The sequence below is a fragment of the Rutilus rutilus genome (assembly GCF_951802725.1).
Source record: "Rutilus rutilus genome assembly, chromosome: 20".
Lineage (NCBI taxonomy): Eukaryota > Metazoa > Chordata > Actinopteri > Cypriniformes > Leuciscidae > Rutilus > Rutilus rutilus.
Window position 1 is genome coordinate 29,642,481 of NC_140225.1, and position 21,341 is coordinate 29,663,821.

Here is a 21,341-nt window from a genome sequence, read left to right on the forward strand (position 1 = left end):
TTTGAAAAAGTATCTCAGATACAGTATTTTTTTGCAAACATTTAAATGCAATGCGTTTCTTGTAACAAAAAGTAACCTGATTATGTAACTCGCATTACTTGTAATGTGTTTTCCCCAACACTGATTGCATGACAAACATTTTTTTCAAAATATGCGTTTTGAGAGTCTGCCCACACTCTTTTCTGATTAGCTCGTCGTTAAAATCGTATGGCACTGCGTAAACATTTTATTATTTCTTTTAAGGAATTTAAGGAAAAACATTTGGGAGCATGCTGACACTTAAACAAAACTAAGTACTCCATTAAGTCTCCTGAGCTATGAAAGAGCAACCTTTGAGCAATAGCATTGTCCTCCAGGAACGTATGCCCTATTGATTTGAGGCAATTGAACTACCAGGAGATCTACTCTTGATTCACCTCCAAGTTAATGTGCTGATATTTTGAATTTCCTGAGCTAATTTGCCCTCTTTCCTCACTTCTCTGGGGAAATATTGTCTTGGCAAACATGGCTGTTTATTTCACTTAAATGGGGCACTAATTCACCCAGTTTGTATAATTAAAACAGCACACACAACAGAGAGTGGCATTTTATTTAGCAGCTAATTGTGCTGACACCAGGGACCAAGATGTTTGATGTATTCAGCATACAGAAGCTTGAGGCAGGGGATGGAAAAAAAGGCCAAAAAAAAGACAGAATATCTGCTCCTCCTCAAAGTGTTGCTTGAATATCATGTGTTTTTTGTTAATCACTCTAAACTCTACTGGGAAACATCAAGTTGCTTTTTAACATCACAGATGTGTTATAATTACTGTACACTACAGGCTCACCATCACACCACACATAATAAAGTACTTCTTTGCCAACAGATGCAATTCACAGAAGATGATTTACAGTTTACCCTTTGATACAGTACAATAAACTCCACTGTACAGTACTGATCTGCACAGCTGAAGGCATACAGTATGGATGAGAATAACTTTAACTAGTTCTACTAAATTTGTTAATATAATATAATATAATATAATACATGTCAAGGCTTTAAAGTCAACATAAAACATCATAATCCATTCATAATATTATTCAAGACAATACTTGATATTATGCATCAGGAATTGACTGGATTGTAAAAAGTAGGCGTTCAATCCAAATTGATGCTGGACATGAATACGAGTTTGTTGTTGACTGTGGAGTTGTTTGGGTCACTCTTCTTGAGATGGTCACCAATTATTCCCAGGTGTGCTTCACCTATCACAACCATAACATATTGCTGACACCTGGGTTATGTGTTTGTGCTCTCTGTTATTCCAGAGACCTTGTGACCTTTTGCTTTTGCATATTTTTGGTTACGGATTGCAACTTCGATACCCCTTCGATCTCCTGATGGCGGGAAATTTAACACAATTTGCTTTTTATCGACCAAGAAGTTGTATTTTGTAATATTGCCTATAGAAATGTTTTTAATAAGCAATTTTGTCTTTGCATATTTGTAAGAAAACATGAAGACATTGAGATTAGGGCTGCACGATCTATTAAAATAAAAATGATATTGTGATATGGCTTAGTATGCAATTTAAGTAAACGTTTCAGAGTGATGCATGCCACAGGTAGTTCATGATAGACCCTCTCAGATGCTGCACCCCAATTCACATATCTGTCCTAAATAGCCTAAATTAGAATATTTGTGTCCCAAATCATTGAAATGAGTATCTCACAGGTGTCCGGATGTTTCGCTATTTCCAGTGAAAAATTCGAAGCGGCTAGTATTGCCCACAACTCATTGCACGTTGGACGAGGATTTGAGTAAAACCACAAACATGGATGAAAAGTGTTGAAAAACAAACATGACGGATATGCGAGTTAAAGGTGCATTCATGCCGTCTCGTAATTACGAGATTTCAACTTGTAAAAAGCATCCACGTCCTCACAGAGCTCGTAATTACAACTTGTAAGCTGGGAATTATCTGAGAGCACCTACTTGTACTACGTGGCCGCTATACCACCTGACCGCTGCAGATTCATTTGGGAGTTGATAATGTTGCCATAGAAATGCATTTTCATTTTCTAATTCCAAGTCTGAACACGTGAACAGATCCGAGTGGAACGTCACGTGATGTCATCTCGAAATGACAGTAATTACGACATGGCGTGAACGCAGCATAAGTACTACGTTTTAAATAAAAACCTTACAAAAAATGTATTCATGGATAACATTAATTTATTCAATGTTATCCACATTATATTTTATCTACAACAACAGTGTAAACTTTTATAAAGATACGTTTGGTCATTAACTTTTAAATGCATCACTATACAAACATATAAGAGGAGATTTCTCTGTATGAAAGACACATGACTGGCAGATGAACGTGCTACTCTATTCCTCTTCGATACGGTAGGAAAGTAAATTAAAGTGAATGTGGAGGATTTTAACTGTGACAATATGATTGACAGGGCAGTTTAAATGGTAGCAGGATGCACGTAAATATGCAACAGAGCAGTCCATTAAAGACGCAATTATGACGAAGTAGTATGTCTCAAAGCTTGCCTACACTCAAAAGTATATACTTTTTCTTCACAAAAAGAGCACAAACTTTAGGGCATAGTATAAGTAGGCGAAATTAGATGAGACGTTGTGTTGCATGCGTGTAACTGAACACACAGTTTGTATATATATATATATATATATATATATATATATATATATATATATATATATTTTTTTTTTTATTATTATTTATGAATTCAATTAATTAGACATGCTTTTTGATGATTAAAATTGAATGAAACCATTAAAATGAAATCCATAAAACTGCTGAAGTGCCTGAAGTGCCTTGGAACTCGCAGCTTTGTATGATGCGTTGACGTAATTTCCACTGAAAAAGAAAGCAAAGGCGGAATGTATTGAAGGGCTCCTCCCCCTTTTCAGATAGCCAATAGCGTTTAGTTTACCTCACAGACTGCAAGTCGTACTTGACAGCACCATCTGAGCGCTGATGATATGTTGGATTCAATAGTAGAGGTGGGAATAAATTCTAGCCATTTCATTCTTAACCAACGTCCAGTTGGAAAACGGAATAAAAAAAAAGCGTTTGAGCAACCGAACACTCATCGCCAACCCATATTGCTCCGTGACGTGTCAACGGTCGCTTTGGCCAGGTGGTATTTATAGCATAGGGGACGGGATGCTTTAGATTCTAGAGAGCATTTGATTGTACAGAGGCTCGAGGTGATCTCATAAAAATCTGTGATCCATTTTAGCGGAAGTAAGAGACTAAGTTTTGAATGCTTATATATCCTAAATGTGAATTTTGTCATTGTTTTGGAACACACCAGCTTATTCATAACCTTAAGGCTAACATATTCATACTAAAAGCTTAGTTTAAGGTTGCCTTTAAAACAGAAAACACAGAATTTGATAAAAAAAAATTAAAAGGAATTTGTGAAACTGATTTCATAGGCCCCTATATACAGGATTCACAGACCAAATATAGTCAGCTTCTGTGCCTTCAGTAAGTGCTCTGTGTGAATCGTTTGTCCCATTAAGAAACGAATAAGCAGCAATTAAGATCCGTGTGTCTCCCTGCCCGCGCTATATTACAGGAGGTGACACTACGGAGGTGGTCTACTTAGGAGCGGAGCACGCAGAGTCAGCTCTTGAAGGGGCTGGCTATGTTTATTCATTCAATGTCCCGGCATGCACAGGCGTGCACTATCTGGAGTTTTAGCTCTGCTCCAGTTTATTTTTCTTCATCTCAAAAAAAAAAAAAAAAAAATCGAGTGGCTCTGATCTTGTGTTTGCTGGGGCAACGCGTAAAATATGAGTCCGCAAAAAAAAAAAAAAAAAAAAAACTAATTATGTTTGTTTGCAAGCTATGATTTATGACTCTTTTATTTGTATATTGAAACCATTCTAATATGAATATTCAGCCTATCATCCAGACTTTGTTTACTTGTCTGGTTGTTTCTTGGCTGCATTTAATTTTGAGGAATTAAATGATTAAATAGTCATCTGGCCTTGAGAAGTTAGATGTCTGTATTAAAATACTTCATTCAACCTTTCATCCAGACCGTGTTTACTTGTCTGGTTGTTCTTGGTTGCATTCTTGTAAAGGTTAATTATAGATAAAATAAGACAGAAACACACCCGTTCACCGGTCATTTTCCTCAGCTGTAGGCAAAGGCAAGTTTCAAATCAGTGCTTCTCCCGGGAGACTAGCGCTAAATCAATCCCCAAGTTTAGCGCCATCTACTGTTTTAGAAGAGGAAGTTGCTCAACTGCATTTGTGAGAAAATCTGCCTGGACACATTTGTGAGAAAATCGACCCGAGAGATCTCATAAAAAGCCAAGTGTCACACAATCATAACAGACAAATATGCATTTGTATGCACTAGATTTGGTATTTGTTCAAAGGTTACATGCAATTTGTAGGATGGTTTGTATTTATTTGTGAAGTATTATCTTGGCTCATTTATTTATATTTGTAAAACACAATACATATTTGTTACTCCACTGCATTTTCACTCAAACTGGCCTTTGTACTTGCACATTGCTTTCTGTTTGTTTGCGAGTCGAGTTTTCCTTTGCAAAGCAGATCGGGTTTGTTTGCGAGTCAAGTTTTCCTTTGCGAAGTAGATCCGAGTTTGTTTGCAAAATGCTGGATTTGTTTAATTATGGCACATATTTCGCTCCATAGATATCTCTTTAGACTATTTGGAAGTGTGTCAATTCCGACAATTGTGTCTCTGTGGGTTTTGCAATTTAAAGAGGGCCTGATGCCAAGTTGCTCAGGCTTCTGAGGGCAGGCCCCTCCGGGGGGTAGTGGCTCCCACCTCATCGTAAGGTGCCTTCTCCTCTGTGCCCTCTCATACCCCTTTTCCACCAAGGCAGAGCTGGTGCTGGTTCGGAGCCAGAGCCTAGTTTCAAATCGGTTCTTTGTTTTTCCACCGCCAAAGCACCAGCTCCGAACCAGTAAAACTGGTTCTTAAGTAGCACCAAATCATTGCAGGGTCTAGAACGGAGCCAAGAAAGAACCGCTTGCGTCAGAGGCTGGGGGCGGGGTTACCGTGGCCAACAAGACTGAAGAGAAACTTGTGACCGCCATTTTCAAATAGCAGCTAATCGAGCTAACAGCAGCTAAACACGATGGACGCGATCTAAAATATAAATCTAAGGCTAAAGTCGGCATCTTTTTGTTAAAAATAAATGTTATGTACATGCCGTTACTCTCGCTTGTAATCTCCGTCTGTACAAATAATGGCGAGCCGCACGAACACGTTGGATCCGCCGTGTTTGGATGCCGATGTAGGTCCGCAAAGCCATGAACATCAATAGCAAAGCAACGTGCGCCATTGTTGATGATGTGTTTGTGTTTGGCGCCGCCGCGCTAACGTTGCTGAGAAAGATGAGACGTAGCTGTGACGTAAGACCTGGCTCTGCGTTGGCTCTTTTAGCCTGTGGAAAAGCAAACCGGTTCTTTGGAGGCTCGTCAGTCGAACCAACTCCGAACCGGCACTAGCTCTAGCTCCGAACCAGCACCTGGTTCTTGTTGGTGGAAAAGGGGTAACAAAGGACTGTTCTGCCAACCCCGCCACCGCTGGTGCTTTGGGACACAGCCGTTTCCAGCGCGTTTAGGTCTTAGTGTCCGCCGAAGACGTTGTGGATCTGGGAGACTCGCCCCTTCAGGAGGACTTTAGAGAAGCTGGTTCAGTTTTTCCCTGCCAGTCATCCACTTCAGGTCACCGAACTCACTACTCGAAATACACCAGAGACAAGTCTCGAGAGGCTGGATCCCTTAATAGACCATCTAGAAGTGTGGAAACTTCTGCCAAATGTGTCTCAGTGGGTCCTGCAGACTACAGAGAGAGGCTAAAGAATTCAGTTCAGTTCTCATCCGCCGGGGAAGGAGGCCATAGAGGTGTGTTCCTCCTCCTGAGAGACAGTCCAGTTTCTACAGCCGCTGTAGGGGGTTGCGTCCAATTCTAGATCTGCGCATTGAGGCTACTTGTGATGCACATTAGATCCGATGACTGGTTTGTCACGATAGATCTCAAGGACGCATACTTCCACATATCCATCCTTTCTCAACACAGGAAGTTCCTCATGTTTGCTTTTGGAGGAAAATCTTACCAGTATTGGGTTCTTCCTTTCGGACTAGTTTTGTCACCCCACACCTTCACGAAATGCATGGGATGCAGTTCTAGCTTCTTTGCTGTCGCATTTGCATGTTAAACTATATTGACGATTGGTTGATTCTGGGACATTTGGAGAGGGCCACATTTCTGGTGGTGGTTTAGGAATCAATGACGATGCAAGCACGTCTGTCTCCTGGTCGTATCAAATCGATCCTGTCAGTCGTAAACAAGATAAAGCTAGGCCAGCTCATCACAGTGAAACAGTTTCAGACACTGTTAGGTTGGATGGCAGCTGAATCCAACGTGATATCTTTTGGCCTGCTGTACATTAGACCTTTGCAGTGGTTTAACGCCAAGGGGTTTTTTCCCTGAGGGGCAACAATTTAGCATGATCAAGGTTGCGCGCAAATGCCTTTTTATCTTGGTATTGTGCAAGAACCTTGGTTCTTGTCCCAGGATCCAGTGTTGGGGGCGCCTTGTCACAGAACGCTTTCGAAAGACACTTCCCTCAGAGGCTGGGGAGCGATCCTAGGGTCAGGGTGTGGAGGGGTCATCATCTGTCTAGCCACATTAATTGCTGGAGAAGATGGATGTCTTTCTTGCTCTGAAACACTTCCTTCCAGATTGCAGGCGCCATCATGTGCTTTTCCGAACAGACAACACATCGATGGTCGCCTACATGAATCTTTGCAAACTTTAACGGTAACAACAGATCCTGTGGAGGGGTCATCATCAAGGTTTTTTCAGATGTATTTCCACGAAAAAAAAACATTGTCTTATATTCTAAACAATATGGTCATTTTTTGGCTCTTTTTTCAATGCAGCAAAATCACCCTAATTATTCTAGAATGATGAATTATTTCCAAATTCCAAGCTATTCAAGTCATCTTGTGAAACTTACTGTATTTTTTCATATCACAATATATTGAATAAAAACACAATGATATCACAACATCAACTTGTTCCTATATCGTGCAGCCCTAATAGAGATTTTTCAATTGTATTTTTGTTTTAGTATCACTACACCAAAACATTGTCAAAGAATAATGGAAATCTCCTGTATCATTTGATTATTGTATCTTTTGAATCTGACAGTCAGTCACTTTTCTTCTTAGCACTGCATCAACTATTTAAAAACCTATACTGGTTGACATATCTTTTCATTAGATCTATGTGTAGTCCCAAAACAAAACAATAAAAAAAAAGTCTAACACTTTCATATATCACCTCCATTTTATTTAGTGGACTTAAAGGGTTTCCGTTTGAGCTTAGAAACACAAAGCAAACAGGATGTGACTTATTGAGCATCCCACCACAACACATTTGAAAAATATCCATCATCAGATATGACATTAAACAAGCATTAGAATGTGAAGTTTTTGTTTTGTTTTGAAACACAAGCCTCATTTTCCCTTTATGGTCCAGCTGGAGTTTTGCTTGAAAAGGGCCAAAAAGTCTAAAAATCTAAAAATATAGAGAGTGAACCAGTGATTGATTCCTTCTGGCCCTTAAAAATAACAACATCTAATCATGTTACCAAATTGAAGCTGCATGGAAGAATTACCCAGACCACTGTGAAATTCAAGATTACAACTACAGATAATTGACATCATTCCAAACACTCCCTGTTATCTAAGGGTGATTTAGGAAATTACTTTCTTTTTCTTTTTTATGCAACTCTTTTACAGCTCACCAAAACACTCAAATATTGAATAAAGTAACATTACATTTTACATTTTGTCTGTATGAAACATAACACCACATTGCTAGGATGTTCTGGTTGGTTACCAGGTTCTGACTGCAATTGCTAAGCTGTTTGGGGCAGTTGTTGGTGCACTGAAATATGGTTGCTAGGGGGTTCTGGGTGGTTTTTACATGGTTGTTTATCAAGCCAAGACCCCCAAGTGTCTAGAGCCCATACACACCTGGCATTAAAAAAAACAATTTTAGAACAACTGATGCAGGACTGGTTACATGCCAAGGTTTAATAAGGTTAGAGCAAGGGTGCCATGTTCTTGGAGATCAAAGTTCAGCTACAACTCTGATCAAACAAACCTGAACCAGCTCATTTCAGGAGCACAGTGTTGGGGAAAGTTACTTTTAAAAGTTTTGTGTTTAAAAACAATATTGTGTTACTCCCGAAAAACTAATTGCATGACATAGTTACTTTTTTAGAAAGTAATGCATTACGTAACTTGTGCATTTCTTTTTCTCACCTGGGCTGGGCTTGCTTGTGTGTTTTTTAATTGAAAAAAAGTGTTATATTTTTGATAAAGTAAAAGGGCCCTTTCACATCATAAGTGAAATTAATAAGCCTCTTTCAGCTGTGCTGCCATTCTGGATCGCAGAAGAATAGAATGCAGGAGAAAAAAAAGAAAATTCACAACACTATTACTTTATATAAACATCACATTTGTGTTTCTTTTTTTTGACAAAGTCCTTTTCGATCATTAGTATGTCTGAAATTAGACAATTGAAGGTCAGCAGCAAAGACACTGGTTCATAAAGTGAAATTAAATAAGTAAATAAGTATATTTGTGTAATTTCAAATATTTAATTATTGCAATATTGTAGGTTTGCGTAATATTCTGAGTTTGCATTTTACTATTTTTACTCATTTTGAGCAATACTGAATCTGATTTTGAGCAAGTGAGAACTGCAATAGCCATCATGTTTACACACATTGGGCCTCATTCATGAAACACGAGCAGAATTTATTTTGTGTAAATCGTTTGTAAAGCCATTCTGACGTACATTTTCGGATTCACGAAGATGTTTGTATTTTCAAAATGTTAATTGGTACGACAGAAATTTACACCTGCTCCCTACCACGTCCAAATGGTGCGTAAAACATTTAAACGTTCGGTTTTCTAATTTAGGCAAACTGGTGACATTGCATTTTGATGCGCTATGTACCACAATAATATTTCACGAGGTGATTTGCCCGTCTTTTGTCTTGGCTTTTTTTTTTTTTTTTTTACTGTTGAACTTTGGGTAATAGGCAGCGCTCGTCACTGTCACTTTTTTTACCGAGCCGTCCAACTGAACAACAATGGAGAAGTTAATATTGCTGATTACTGCATTTTTATATTCAGTAATATTCTTCAAAATTAGATACTAGCACAATTACTGACTGTCACGTTCACCGTCTGTCTTTTCTGCACTACATTCCCCAGGATCCTCTTTGGCGCACCTGCACTCACTCTCTCGGGAATACTAATTACACACACCTGTTCATCATCAGTAACCTCATCAAGCACTATAAAACACTCACCATAGCCCCAGTTCATTGTCAAGCCTCCAACAGGAATAGACCATGATCCATTGTCTCCTGAACCTCTGATGCTTCCAAGACGTAACGTATACTCTCCTGTGAAACACTAACCTCTGTGTCATTGTTCTGCTGTCTCCAGGAATCCTGTTTGATTTCCTATTGCCTGTGATCCGTTGTTCTCCCGAGCTTCCAGTGTTTCCTCCGAGCTTGCTTGCTATCGACTGCATCTGAAAGAGAAAAGACAAGTATTTATGAACTGTGACTGTTTGGTATCTACAAACCTGAAGTGAACATGCTTACCTGCTGTGTGCTCTGCACTGAGTGATCTTCACTGAATCTGCATTTGAACTCACTGAATACTCACCTTGCACTTTTGTCACCTTGAATAAAGCTGTGTTTGGATTCACTTACCTCTGTCTCCTTGCCTGTATCCTGACACTGACACATTACTGCCATTGATATTCTGTATTATAGCAACCAAAGTATCTCAGCTGGAAAAACGCGCTCTATTTACGAGTGTTTGGAATTCATTAATATACACACGTTTAACTTCCGAATCTGTTGGTGAATTCGGAGGAGAATTTTCGTAAAGGTCTACTTATTTATTTACGAAAGTTTCTCTCAACATGGGGACAGGAGAGGCGTCAGTCAATAATAGGGAAAACAAAGTAACTTGCAACACTTATTTGAAAAAGTAACTCGGATATTATATAAGTAATGTTACTTTACTAGTTACTTGAGAAAAGTAATCTGATTATTTAAATTTAATTACTTGTAATGCGTTATCCCCCAACACTGGAGGAGCACTTGATAATTACAGACCAGTGTGTTAGACCAAGGCTGGAACTGAACTCTGTAGGTACGTAGAGATCCAGGAACAGGATTGGGCTTCCCTGTGTTAGAGGTTTGTTCAGACTCTGTTTGAGCAACAGTTAGATGCATCACTAATAACTCAAAAGAATTTGTGCAACAGTGTTTTTATAATGTACGAAGGGTGTTGTACTCGTACCGCATTAATACAGAACTGATGTGCAGTGACTGGTGTGTGTATATTGGCTGCTTTACAATGGTGTACAAATTTCCCTTTTATATTAATAATAGATTTATAACAAGAAAATTGTATGAAAGTGTAATTCATTCTGTTACAGCCTATTGCAGAGTCTTGTGTAACAAGGGTCGTGGGTGTGTATTAGTGTATGTGTGTGTGTGCGCTGAGATGTAAGAGACACTCAGAACTCCTGGAGCCTGAGACCGTGATCTCACAGACTGGAAGTCCTGTACATAAATCTTGGCCATTTAGAAACGGAAAACTGGTGCCTCCTCTCCTGTGGGGGGAGCAGCCTATAGACTAAACAATACTGACCCTACTGCTGACCTGGCCACTTTTCACACAGATTTTCCAAGAATCCAGATAAAGACCGTGGTTTTCTTTTAAGATCACCAACGGGACAAACTCACGGCCTTGTAGTCCTCATGCCCCTGACTTCTCAAAAAGAGTTGTTTCACCGACAACTAAAATGATCAAAGGAATGCTCTAGTGCCATGTGACTGAAAACGGGACATAAGTTGTCCATAAGATGTTTTCTAGATACTATAAATACAAGATATATTTTGCCAATTCGACAACATTCAATATGTAACACTATATTTGATCTGAAATTTCTGTAAATAGGAAATATTGACCATTTATTGTGTTAAAATTAATATATAAAGAAATGAATGCTTTTATCCAGCAGGGACACATTAAATTGATCAAAAGTGACACAGTTGTTTGAAAAGTTACCCATATTTTGTTTTCGACCACTGAAGATGGGTAGAGTTCAACAATTTGCACATGGAGCCACACTGAGATCCCATATCTCTGAAATTAACCACATTTAAAACTAACAACATTAGTTAAGAACAAGATTCTAAATGGATATTGAGATATCTTTAATACTTCACCAATTGTTCACAATATAAAATACATGCAATATAAACAGGAATGCACAATCCATATACTGTGCAGGGAGAGGCAGAAAAAAGCCTCCACCTAAACAAAAACTATAAACACATTATATAATTATAAAAAATAACGAAATGTTAATTACGCCATATATCAAAGTCTACAAATAATATACACCAGAAGCAGACACTATAAGATAGATAAAATACATAAACAACAAGAAAACTAAATTACAAGGCAGCAATAAAATGATTCTTTAAACATCTTTTATAACATAAAGATGGGATAAACCAAATCCTATCGAGTAATGACCTCTACAAGTGAGAAATTTAGGAGGATTAGGATATAAAAAAAATGACGAGTTAAGTGACAGTGAACCTGTGAATTTACATTAAAATAAGTCTTAATTTGTTTTGCTTGTTCCCTCCAACTCAAACTCTCGTCAACAAAAACTCCCAAGAATTGTGTAGTTGACACTTAAGGCATATCAGTTGTAATTTTTTATATAGTTTTTATTAGTAGGCCTAACAGAAAGCAAACACTGTAATAATTTTTCATTTACTGTGTACAGGATTCAGCAAAAAACGCATTTATATCATTGAAACAAATCTTTGAATATTTAATAAACATTTAATTTCACAAACCTTGCAGACTTAGTCGGATGAGAGTTGTCAGATATTCTGAAGTGCGCATTTGTAGCCTGCATGAACGTGTTACTCTGCGCGTGACGGTCGGTCCGTGTGAATTGAATTTGGACAGGAGAGTTCAGTTTCACTGGAGACACACGATCGACAAACTTTAAACCGTTGATTTCAAACTATGCTGTGCTATATTCAGTTGCCCAACTTGCCCACTATGTCATATTCATGTCATTTTCACAGTGTACTGTATGTAAAATTAGTGTTACCTTGTCTTTATTTGAAAAATATATATATGATTCCCAGTGCGCACAAACTTACCAGTTTTCCCTGTTGGTTACAGTGTTTATTTCCTATTTATTTATTTATTTATTTATTTATTTAAGAATCAAGATTAAAGAGCTAAAGTGTGTGTATATCTATATATCTATATATATATACCCACCCTGCTCTCTTAGATATCAGCATCGGCCATCAAGAAACCAATATCGGTCGGCCACTTTTTTTTTTTTGGTTTGTTAAGAATCAGATTCTAAAAAGATATTAATATATATGTATGTAATACTTGTTGAGTTACAGGCATGCAAACTTTGGGGGCGGGGGGGATGTTGAAATGTCATCATTGGCATATGTGAACAGATTTTACTAATAGACCAACCTATCTACAGTGCTATGCATAAGTTTAGACACCCATGCTAAAGTTGACTAAAAAGAGGAATAAAAAATCATCTTTTGGAAATTGAACTTAATGCCTTAATGAAAATTTTTTGGAAAAATCCAACCTTTAAGGACACCAATTTTCTTTGTGAATGAATAATGTATCGTAAATAAATAAATGTTCTTCCTTAAAATACAGGGTGCATAAGTCTGGACACCCCTATATTAAATTAAAATAGCCCCACATCATCACATAGCCTTCACCATACCTAGAGATTGGCATGGTTTTATTTCAGTTAGCCTAATAGCTGGTTTGATTTGCATTGAGAGATGATCTTATGGAAAGTACTCCATGCCAATCTCTAGGTATGGTGAAGGCTATGTGATGATGTGGGGCTATTTTAATTCCAAAGGCCAAGGGAACTTTATCAGGATGCATAGTATCCTGGATCCATGAAGTAACTGGCCTTTAAAAATATAAATCTGCCTGCCTCTATGGGAATTTAACATAGGGGTGTCCAGACTCTTTTCTCTTTTTAGTCAACTGTAGCATGGGTGTCTAAACGTATGCATAGCACTGTATGTGTAAAAAATAAAATAATGATGCTGCCATCTTTCTGAAGTCATTTTTGCCCACCTGTAATTTGGCTCCACATCTTGCAATTTGTCAATTTGACCATCCTCCACAAAATAGTGGATTAAATAGGTAAATATTCATCCATGGCATTTAATATTTTGACTTTCATCACGATTAATGTTTGTCTGTTTTCAGAAAAAATATTAACAAAATAAAAAAAATGTTGCCATGGAAGTTTCCAAAATTTGTTGATTTGACACTTTCTGAATCCTGAAAAAAAATGCATCACGTTTTCCACATAAATATGAAGCAGCACAACTGTTTTCAACACTGATAATAATAAGAAATGTGTCTTGAGCAGCAAATCATCATATTAGAATGATTTCTGAAATATCATGTGACACTGAAGACTGGAGTAATGATGCTTTTCCATCGCAGGAATAAATTACATTTTAATAGGCTATATGTTCAAATAGAAAACAGTCATTTTAAATTGTAATAATATTTCACAATATTGCTGTTTTTATGGCATTTTTGATCAAACAAATGCAGCCTTGGTGAGCATAAGAGATTTTTCTTCAAATGTGATAGTCCAGTTCAATCTCTGAACAGCCCTGACCCCTGTGACACACATCAAGCAAGAACAACTGAAACACGACTCCTCTCCCACAGGAAGTTTATCGACATCTGGTCTTTGTCATACACAGATTCACACGGCTGTCACATTGGCCTCAACTAGTTACGTTGACCACGAGTGGTTGTTCTTTTATATCAAGCACCCTTCCGCCTCAATAACACACTGGTGTGGTTTACGAAGCTTTACACAGCCTTGTCATAATCCTGTTTTAGACGTGTGCTCGCAGTCGTTCGATCTTATCGCATCTGATACTTGGGAGCTGAAGGCGTGCCATTAATCATGTCACCAAAAGAAAGCCTTATCTACAAACCAGAACTCATAATCTCACACAATACATCAGCTCTGACTAATACATATAAGCAAACCTATTCATGTTCAACCAAGCTAAACTAATCTTCACAAAACAAAAACAAAAAGCTCCTCATGTAATCTCCATTGATGGATGCAGCGTTTACTTCAACGGGCAGAAAGGGGTGAATTTTATCAGATTAGACATTTGACATGAGCTATCAAAGCGAGCAGCCTGAAACTTTAATAGCACACGTACAGCCGGCTCCAAACAAGCTTGTGGTCCATTGTCACTTGGCAGCTTCGAGCCATTGCACTGATGGGGCCACATTGATGTTCGGATTAGGGCATGCCTCTGTGATCAAGTGCTCAAATACTAGATAAAAACTACAGAAACACCCTTTAATCCTCACAAACCACCTCTAAATAGGATCTTAAGGGGAAGAACATCGTCACAGTGGATTCTTTTCAAAATGGTCCAGTGTCTTTGGCTTAATTCTGGTGCTGTTGCAGATGGATTTGTTTAGCATTTGAAGACCAAGGTAAACGTGCTAAGAGGAGGGCAAACACTTTAGCCTACTTGATAAACCTACTTGTGAAGTCCTAAAATTTTGACCTTATTTATAGAAGCGCCATCTTTTATTTTAACGGGAATGAAAGTGAGGCTGTGAGGGACAGACATATGGTACATCTGTGTTTTTGGATTGTTCTGCTGACGAAACACTACAAAAATATCTTTCAAAGAAATTTCAGTAGACAAAAAAGCTGTGGAAAATGATGTGTAATCTAGGAATTTTATACAGCTTTTTACAGCAGATGCCATTGAAAACATGGTAACTCCCTCACAGCCTCGCTTTCATACCTGTCATGGCGCTGCTCTGAATAAGGTCTATGGCGTACGTACGTAATATCATAAATATTTGTGATAGTGAATATATTTGCTCTGAAATTACTGTAAATCTGTAATATAGACCCTTTGTTCACTGAATGACCAATAGTCTCAATATCCACCATCAGCCCATAATTCTCTTAGTTCTGCTTAATATGGAAAATATGCATTGATACATTTTCATTAGTACATGGTTGCCATGTTTTAGTTCTAATTACTAAAGTTATATCTAAATTTAAAATATATATACAAATGGTATAGATATACTATATAGCTGACCTTACACAATTATTACAAAATTGGTCAAATTCTATTGCTAATACATAGAGGATTGCATTTGGTTTTCTGGGCATTGTTGTCAAAACATTATAATAATTACGTATCGATACTGAAATATTTAGAACACTTTTCAGTACGTATTTTCCACAGTATAGATACACTGGTGTCTTTTCTCTCAGACAGCGAGTTGACACACTACAGTGCATATTTTAATTCAATAAAAATTGTCTGTTTCACTGTATGTTTCAGAGTGAACCGTGTCACGCTGTTACATGCGAGCAGCTCACAAGCTTATGCGAGCAGTGTTTTCAGCATCTGAGAAAGGCTTGGATCACACTAAATGCAGCAAACTGCATCTCTGCATGTGTTATGAGTTTATCAAGTATCATGCACTTACGCTTTGTTTTCACATTTGCATAATTTCCAACATTTTTGCAGACAGATGATTACAGCATTTCACACTTTCACACAGATTTGTAATAAGAAGAGTCTGTTGTCAGAAACGTAAAACTTCCCTGCTGGTTTAACTCTTGCAAGTGAAGAAGTGAAGTTGTAAATATGAAATATTTTTATTTTTTTATTTTACAGTGTAGTTGTATTACAATAGTCTTAATAATAAAAATAAAAACATTTTAGACATTATTTTATTAATACCTAGTTCTGGCATGAAACTGTATAGATGTTGATAGGTCTGATAGGCCTTAACTCATTGGTAGTGATCACATCATTATCTCATATTGCAGCTGATTGGTTGCTGTTGCATCAACATTCAAATACTGGTAGTTCGCTTTCAGAAAGCATCTGAAATCAACATCTAAGATAAGTGAACACTCTTTTACTCCAAATATCTGAGGCGTGGTTTGCTTCTAAATGAGCAATCATAACAGTTTAATCCAAGCGTTATATTTAACAGTTTTGCGGTGTGATTTACTAAGCATTTAAGCTGCAGCATTTGCAGGCATGAGAAAAGGTTCAAGTGAAATAAGTATTCGTGCTTTCAACAGGGTTTAGCTGTATAACTCTAATGACGTGTTCATTTATTTAATGTTTTCATTAGCTATGCTAATGTGTGCGGTTCACGCATCGTCAGAGTACGGTCCTGTCTTTCTTTATTGTCTCAATAGCTTTTTAACTTTCAACTGATAAAGATTATGTCAATGATACATCAAATGATTGCTGGTGGTTGGTGGGTTTCTTATCTCTATCAGCTTGCGACGTATATCTTTTGTTAACGAGAACACATATCGCGCGTTTCTAGAGCTAAGCCATTCGGCATGGTAGCCCAGGTACACATAGGCATAGGCCACTAGCGTTAAACCATTCGGCAAGGTAGCCTAGGCAACTGATAGGATATGTCAGCAGCCATATCACCCTGTAGCCCAAGACTGGTTGCCCACTGAAGCTAAGCAGGGTTGAGCCTGGTAAGTACCTGGATGGGAGACCTCCTGGGAAAACTAGGTTGCTGCTGGAAGAGGTGTTAGTGAGGCCAGTAGGGGGTGTTCACCCTGTGGTCTGCTTGGGTTCTAACACCCCAGTATAGTGATGGGGACACTATACTGTAACAAGCACCGTCCTTCAGATGAGATGTTAAACCGAGGTCCTGACTCTCTGTGGTCATTAAAAATCCCATGGCACTTCTCGTAAAGAGTAGGGGTGTAACCCCGGTATCCTGGCCAAATTCAGTCCAATGGCCCTTGTCAATCATGGCCTCTTAATAATCCCCATCCACTGAATTGGATCTATCACTCTCTCTCCTCTCTCCACCTATAGCTGGTGTGTGGTGAGCGCACTGGCGCCGTTGTACTGTGGCTGCCGTCGCATCATCCAAGTGGATGCTGCACACTGGTGGTGGTTGAGGAGAGATTCCTGATACAATTGTAAAGCGCTTTGGGTGTACAGTAGCACAAATTAAAGCGCTATATAAATGCCTCATTCATTCATTCATTCATTCATTCATTCATTCATTCATTCATTCAACTGTGCAACTATAGTCCAAATCTAGAGCGGCTGGGAAAAGTACCCCTCCACGGCAGCTCCTGATGACCGCGATGGCCGGCGACAAGGGGCGACCTCTACCTATGGGTGCAGGTTGGTTTGGATGACTGGCATGGGAGTCTGTTCACAGAGCAGGATCCAAGATGTCCTCTTGTGGTACCCAAGATCTTTTGGCTGGTCCATAACCCTCCCAATCAACCAGATATTCGATTCGGTTGCCCCGTCGCCTGGAGTCCAGGATGGTACGGACAGTGTAGATGAGGACCACATCAGATTCCACCAGAGGGGGAGGCACATCAGCTGCACCAGACCCTGTTGAAGGAGGAACAAGAGAATCTTTTGTCCATCCAATTGTGGATGGTACCCAGAAGATAAACTCGCTGATACACCTAGGAGTTGAAAGAATGCTTTCCATACTCTGGAAATGAACTGTGGTCCTCGATCTGACACAATGTCCTTAGGTAATCCAAAGTTACAGAACAAGGCTGGTGGAACAAGGCTTCAGCTGTCTCCATAGTAGATGGTAATCCCTTGAGGGACATGAGCTGACAAGCTTTAGAAAAACGATCCTCAGCAACTAAGATGCAAGTGTGTGAGTTGGATGGAGGTAAGTCAGTGACAAAATGAACTCCTAGGTGGGAACAAGGTCTCTGAGCATTGGGTAATGGCAGCAGTTTTCCGCTCAGGTACGTAATGTGGTGATTTAGAGCCTTTTACGTAGCAGTTTACGTCCTGAGTCATACTGGGCCACCAGTAATGGTTGCGGATGAGAAAGAGGGTTTGCTAGCTGCCTGGGTGTCCTGATCCCGAGCGAACTGAGACCATGAGGGGCAGACGTAAGGCAGATGGAACATAGATGATACCCCTCAGGACCTCCCGTCGGAGCCAGTTCACTCTGCATTGCTTCAGCAATCTGTTAATTTAGGGTCTACTGAATGGCATCAATGATAGTGGCTGGAGGAAGAATTGGCTCAGGTTGAGTCTGGAGCATATAAATGGGATAAAGCATTAGCCTTGATGTTCTTGTGTCCCAGCCAGTAAGAGAGTGTTAAGTGGAAGCATGTGAAGAATAAAGCCCTTCGGGCCTGTCGAGGATTAAGTCTTCAGGCGTCTCGTAGGTACTCCAGATTACGATGGTCAATAATTACCTCGAATGGATGTTTTGCTCCCTCCAGCCAATGTCTCCACTCTTCCAGTGCTAGTTTGATAACCAGTAGTTCACGGTTGCCGTAATTTTGCTCCGCTGGGGACAGTTTCATGGAGAAGGCGGCTCATGGATAGAGTTGGGGTGGATCTTCCTGCCGCTGTGATAATATTGCTCCCACTCCACTGGTGGAGGCATCCACTTTGACGATGAATGGTAAATTGGGATTTGGATTAGCAAGAGTGGGAGCCTGACAGAATAATTTTTTTAGACGTTCAATGGCCTCCGTGGCAAATGGATTCCAGGACAGAGACTTGGACATGTTATGCAGAAGGGTGGTGAGTAGAGAGACAATCTTGTTGAAATTGGATATGAACGGTAGAAATTGGTAAGGAGTCGCTGTAGTTCTTTAATCTTTGATGTCTTTGATGTTCTCAATTCTTTACAGCTTGTACCTTTCCCTGGTTCATGGTGATGCCAAATTCATCAATGACATATCCCAGAAAGTAAATGGATCGACGATGAAACTTGCATTTCTCCAGTTTCAGGAAGAGCTGGTGTTCACATAGCTTTTGAAGGTTCTGCATAAAGAGATTCGGGAGTAGATTAGGATGTCATCAATGTAGATTATGACGAAGGGATGGAGAAACTCCCGGAACACCTCATTCATGAAACCCTGGAATACGGAAGGTGAGTTGGACAGCTTTACGGCATGACCTGAAATTAATAGTGGCCTGATGGTGTAATGAACGCGGTCTTCCTTTCATCACCTTTCCGTATCTGGATGAGATTGTAGGTGCTACGTAGTTCCAAATTGGTGAACGCTTGCATCTCACAACTGTTCGAGTGCAGTCGGGGCCAGGGGAGAGGGTAGCAGTACTTGACAATCTGAGCTTTGAGAGCTTGGTTGTCAATACAGGGCCTCAAGTCTCCATTCTTCTTGGCCACAAAGAAGAATCTTGAAGCGGCAGGTGAGATTGAGGGACGGATGAAATCTTGACAAATAACAATTTGTCCCGTTTACCAGTTGCTCTGAGGTGAGTGGATTAGCATCCACGGCATCCATGTCAGCGATGGAGTCCTCCAGCACCAGAAAGGATATCACCTCTTGATGGAGTATGGCAACTTTTAGAGTGAGAGTGGGTGTGCAGTGAGTGATTACTCCTTGTCCCAGCAGCTTACCCAGGATCGAGGGGATATTTAAATCTTTCAGGCACGGGATTTCTTTGAGTTGGAGATGGTGGAGAAGCTCTCTCAATGAAGTTGCCTGCGGAGCCCGAATCAATGAGGGCCTGAGTTGTTGTGGAACAACGGGGGGTTGTCACTGATACTGTAGTTTTTATAAGAGAGGAAATTATTGGTGGTAGCTGAATGGTGCTCACCGCGGGACAAGGAGGACAAATGGGACAATTCGAGATGAGATGACCCTCAGCTCCACAGTACAGACACAGATGGTTACTGGTTAGTTACTGTTGCTGGTTGGGCCATGGGACTTAGGAGGGAATGTGGCAAAGTTGTTTGAACAGGTCTGCAAATGGATCAGATATTGTTGGTAAGTGAGCTCTGGTTTCCATGTTACATTGTTGGTCTGGTCTTCTGTAATGTAACAGAGAGGCAGATAACAGGAATGCAGGTAACGGATGTTATTTAACAAAGCAAGCAGATGGCTGGCAATATGGCAGACTTAACTTAAAGAGTTTTTGGTTTTGCAGGTACTCGCCTGACGTGAGGAGAGAGTGACACAAAGAAAGCAGGTAAACACAGATGAAGAGGGAGTCAGGTAAGCCCATTCACTGGTAGTGAATGACTAGACCAGACAAACTGAGGACAACATGGGTGAGTATATATAGGAGTCCTTAACGGGTGGTGAAAAGGGTTGCAGGTTAGCATTCGGGTGAGAGTGAATGAGTGGGCAGAGTTGTAGGGTCTGCTTCTGATTAGGGCTGTCACTTTTATTTGATATTCGAATATGCATTCGAACATGACGTGAAATATCCGTAATCGAACTATAAATAAACTATTCGGTTTTTAAAGTGCCATGTGTAGCGCATTTTTTACAGTCTATGATTAGACCGTTTGTTTTTTATTTTATTGTTTGCCATCTCATCCAGTAGCGGGCGCTCTAAACGTATTGTAGCGTAGGTCCATGATCAAATCAAGCGAATAATAGCCAACAGCCACCCTGTTTTGAAAATGGAAGATAACGCACAGAACGGCCAGCCTGAGCGGACAATTACGACCCCAACTCATCTAAAAAGTATTGTCTGGAAATATTTTGGGTTCTACACCGTAGATGGTAAAGTAACCGTTAAAGATAAGGTAGTTTGCCGAATAAAAAAAAATAAAAAAAAAGGTTTACTAGTGACAAGTAATATATTACATGGTCATTAAATGTATATGCTAAACAAGTTACATTAAGCTACATTATGCTCTGATAGCAGTGGATTTTAACTGAAACAGATAAGATCAATTGGTTCCAGGGCTACAACTCAAGTGGTTGGAGCAACTTAATTTGAGTAATCAATTTAAAAATTAGTTTATGTTAGAAATTATTACGTTTCTCTAACTCAATATCATTTGTTGTTTGGACATTACTCAAAAAATGTAAGCAAATAGTTTTTGAGCCAACACATTTTTTAGCGGGAAGCGGGAGAATATGGTTCTCATATAAGTTATATATTCACTGTTGAATGAGCAATACACATCTCTGATATTGGCACAATTAATTGTTTTAAGATGAATATAAAAAAAATCCAGGACTAATAAGATATTAGACCTGCCTAGAGTATTCTAATGCCCTAAAACTAAAAACTCTTCCAGCTGACCCCAAATAACAGTTTATTTGGAATGTGCACAAAGGAAGACAAGCTAATTGAATTGCCATCA